Genomic DNA, 4,401 nt, shown 5'->3' with positions numbered 1-4,401 from the left:
TATCTGCTTGGTTTCTGTGGAGCTGGGGGAGCTGGGACTAGAGCCCAAGGCAGCATGGGCACCTCATCCCCACTCCAGCCTAGACGGGAGGAGGGCTGGGACAGTGCCGGAATGGGAATCTACAAAGCAAGGATGGGGAGTGTGGGCAAAGCTGGAACCCTGGAGAAGAGGGTAGCCACCAGAAGTTCCAGAGGGTGCCATGGTGGACTTCGGCTCAAGTCCCGCTTCTGAGGTTATGCTGATCTCTTTGGGAGCCAAAAGAAAGGTTTGGGTTAGAAAGCAATCCTGATTTCATAAGGTGGGTGGATGAGTTGATGTGTGATGGACAGGTGAGTGGATGGATGGAAAAGCATGGACAGCGGCACCGTTTGCCAGAAGCCTGGTGCCGTCTGCCGTGGTAGGTCTTCTCTGCTGCAGTGTGGCAGAGCTGGGTGAGCCTCCAGGGCACAAAGTTCTTGCTGGCCCTGTCTCAGCACGTCTGTCCAGCTCCCCCCAAGAGGAGCACCAGTGTATTCCTGAGTGGTCCACACCAGAGGCTGATGTCCTCTGGCCACCCTGCCTGTGGTGGCAGCCATTGACTGAGGTCACTCTCATCAACAGGCATCAGCTGGGCACACCTTAACACCAGGTCATGCTGGGACATTTCTTTCCCTTCTCAGAACCAATGATCTTGGCCCTGCCCTGGGCCTTTCCTATCAGTGAATGGTTTCAGATCCAACCTTCTAAAGAAGGGTTATGGAGTGACAAAGGCTGTAGATTAGTCTCCCAAGTTCCAAGACCCCAGCACACAGTGGAAGGACCATTTATGTGTAAAAATAGAGTGTTCACTGAGAGTTATCTCACGAGCCCCTCACAGCCACCAGAGGAGGTGGGCACTGCTGCTACACTTACAGAGGAAGAACCAGCTCAGAGAGCAGACTGCCCTAAGATCACACCAGCAGGCACCTTTCCGCAGGGTGGGCTAGCTGTATGTGATGGTGTCATAGCTGATGCACTTCCATGCTCACTGGTGGCTCTGATCCACGGACAGGTGTCCTCAAGAGCTTTATAAGAAGACACTTTGGTCCATCCTTGCAGGCTATGGTTGTGTGGCTCTAGAGCAAGACCTTCCAAAAGGCTCCACAGGTGACTTTCTCAAGACTTAGCTGGAATTCTTTAAGTTAATACTTAATGTGACTGTGGGTCTCTCGGGGATACCAATTGTAATCCAGCGTATGTAGGGGGGCCTCCCGTTCCATCTTCGTGACACTCCTGGAAGGTACTGATGCTGCAGGTCTATGGACAATTGAGTATCAAGGGTCTGAGTCATGAGTAAAGTCCTTAAAAATGAAACATTACAGATAATACTGGGGTCTTGGCCAGGTGCAGTGGCTCATGACTGTAATCCTAACACTCTGGGAGGCTAAATGGGAGGATCACTTGAGACCAAGAGTTTGAGAGCAGCCTTAGTAAAGCAAGACCCCGTTGCTACTAAAAAATCAGCCAATTGTGGTGTGTACCTATGATCCCAGCTACTTGGGAGACTAAGGGAGGAAGATTGAGGCTAGGAATTTGAGGCTGCTATAAGATAGGATGAGATACCACTAACTGGGGCAACAGAGAAGACCCTGTCTCAAAAATAAAACCAAAAACAGGTTTCTTTGGACCTACCCTTCCTTCCACGGCAATCCCTTAGTGGGGAATTAAGATACGGTATTAAGAGACATTTCCGTGTGTGTGTGTGTGTGTGTGTGTGTGTGTGTGTGTGTATATAATATTTTACTTTTCCTGGAGTTAAAATTTGCCTCTGCTTTGTCTTCTGTGCATTAATTAAGCACAAAATCTTCCAAAAGTTGTACGGAAGATTCTTGATGTCTCAAACACATCTGATAATCTATCAAGTTTTGATTTTCTTAAAATCTACCATCCAGCTCCAATCTGGACTCTAGGCTACAAATGTTCTCTTGGTATTTTGCGCCTCTCCTGTGTCACAGACCCTGCTTCTTGAGTCTGAGTCTTTGTCTTCTTCCTTTACAACCTCCATGTGGTGGTGCACACCCTTCAGTAGCTCTCTAAGAACACGAAGTCAGCTGGAGAACTCACACATGTGATGTTGTATTATTCTATTCTCGCTTGATTGAGAGTTTGGAATAGTTTTGAGTTTTAGGTAGGAAATTATCTTTCCTCAGAATTTTTAAGACCTCACTTGTGGTTTTCAGCATCAGTCTTGAGAAGGCTGATGCTAATCTGATTCCTAATCCTTTTGCACTTTTTTTTAAAAGTTACATCAGTAGATTCTGTTCATCTTTAATAATTATAATATTTCTAAAGCTTTCCACAAAAGGGCATTACAGTTCTTCCATTTATTGCAAACATCCTTTAAAACAAAAAGTCAGCACTATACTATAAAGGACAATGAAGAACATCTTACTTAAGTAAAAGGAGAATCATATTTCAATCCAACAGAGTTTTTTTCTCCATATCTACACCCAACAGTGATATTTTATACTTTAATTTCTAAACTTTTTTTGGGGGGGGGGCAGGGCTGGGTTTGAACCTGACACCTCCAGCATATGGGGCTGGCACCCTACTCCTTTGAGCTACTGGTGCCGCCCTAAACAGACAAATTTTTTAAAACTGATGAAAGCTATGTTTTACTCAGGAGTACTATTTTCACATAACATATAGATTGTTTAAAAGCAGGCATACGTTTGCCAAGGTTCAGATGGCAAGATGCTAAGTTGTAAGTTTAGTACTGTCCAGCTAGTTGGTTCCTCCTTGCCCTGCAGACTTTGGCAGCATGTACTGTTGAGAGACCACCTTGTTACCACCACTTCTTTTTTCATTATCAAATCCACTGCAGTAGAACATTCATGTCCTTAAGATGCAAGGCCTAGCAAAAAGCCTTCCACAAATCCACCGCATATCACAATGTTCTGTTTGATAAATTCTGTGGTTTCTTCACTTACATTGTTGGTTTCAGGTGCTGCCTTATTAGCTTGTTTCTTAATCTTTTTTCTTTGTTTACATCTTTTTCAACTCTTCTAGTTGATTGCATGTAGCCACTGTAACTGGCAATCTGAAGAGGAAAGCCACCACCTCCTTCAGCCTGCAGTTGCTGCAAGCTTTCCAACTTTCTAGAACAAAAATCCTACACACCAGCCAATGACACCACCCATTACAATCTGGGTAGCTACTGAGTATTTCTCTAGCATTGGTCCAGAACCATGGCCAGATGCTGAATTCCACCAGTGATGTCTTCTTGCACACTCAGTTAAATCCAGCACTTAGTAACAGTCATCATCATTTTCATTGTCTTAGGGAAAGGTTCAGCCCTCTGTGCTTTTCAATCTAGAAGCTTTCTTGGGTAGCATATGTGTGTGTAGCTTTAGTGGATACTATTTTTCTTTTAATTTAGTGTAATTGTTATTTTTTTGAGACAGAGTTTGTCATTCTGAGGTAGAGTGCCCTGGTGTCACAGTTCACAGCAACCTCAACTCTTGGGCTCAAGCAATCCTCTTGTCCCAGTCTCCTGAGTAGCTGGGACTACAGGAGCTCACCACAATGCCCAGATAATTTTTCTATTTTTAGTACAGACAAGGTCTCACTCTTGCTCAAGCTGGTCTTGGACTCCTGAGCTCAGACAGTCCTCCCCCGAGGCATCTCAGAGAGCTGGGATTATATAGGTATGAGGCACTATGCCCAGCCACATGTTCGTGGTTTTGATGACTAACATTTTTTTCTTGGAGTCCCATCTCTCTGCTTACATTACTCACCTGTTCTTGCATGTTGTCTGCTCTTTCTCTTAGAACTCTTAGCATATTAATCATTCTTTTTTCAATTTCAAATATTAAGGGGGTACAAATATTTTAGGTTACATGGATCATTTTTGCGATATTTGAGTCCTGACTATAGGTATGCTGAATAGTGTTCACAGTACCCATTAAGCTGGTTTATTTCCCTTCTTCCCACTCCCCCATCTTCTTTCCACTGAGTCTTACTTCCTTCTGTGCATGTTTGTGCTCGTCAGTTCACTCCAATTTAAGAGTGGGGAAATGGGGTGTTTGTTTTTCCATGCTTGTGATATACTTCACTTAGGAAAATGGTTTCCAGTTCCATCCAGATTGTTGCAAAAGGTATTCATTCATCATTTTTCTTTGGGCTGCATAGTGCTCTTTGGCATATACCACGTTTTATTAATCCACTCATGAATTGCTGGGCACTTTGGTTGATTTCATATCTTTGCAATTGTGAATTGTGCTGCAATAAACATTTGAGTACAGATGTCTTTTTTGGGTTTTTTTGTTTATATGTTGGTTTTGAGACAGAGTCTCATTCTGTTGCCCTGGGTAGAGTAACATGGCATCATCATAGCTCAAGCATCCTCAAACTCTTAGGTTCAAGTGATTCTCTTGCCTCTCA

General features: G+C 43.9%; 1 pseudogene; it reads right to left on the bottom strand.

Annotated features, from left to right (window-relative positions):
* Positions 1 to 2,858: 2,858 nt before the first annotated feature.
* Positions 2,859 to 4,401, bottom strand: part of LOC111727844 — a 6,001-nt pseudogene continuing 4,458 nt past the window's right edge.

The sequence above is a fragment of the Otolemur garnettii genome, unplaced genomic scaffold (assembly GCF_000181295.1).
Source record: "Otolemur garnettii isolate 467f Iridium unplaced genomic scaffold, OtoGar3 scaffold00127, whole genome shotgun sequence".
Taxonomy (NCBI): domain Eukaryota; kingdom Metazoa; phylum Chordata; class Mammalia; order Primates; family Galagidae; genus Otolemur; species Otolemur garnettii.
This window is presented reverse-complemented; position numbering and strand designations above follow the sequence as displayed.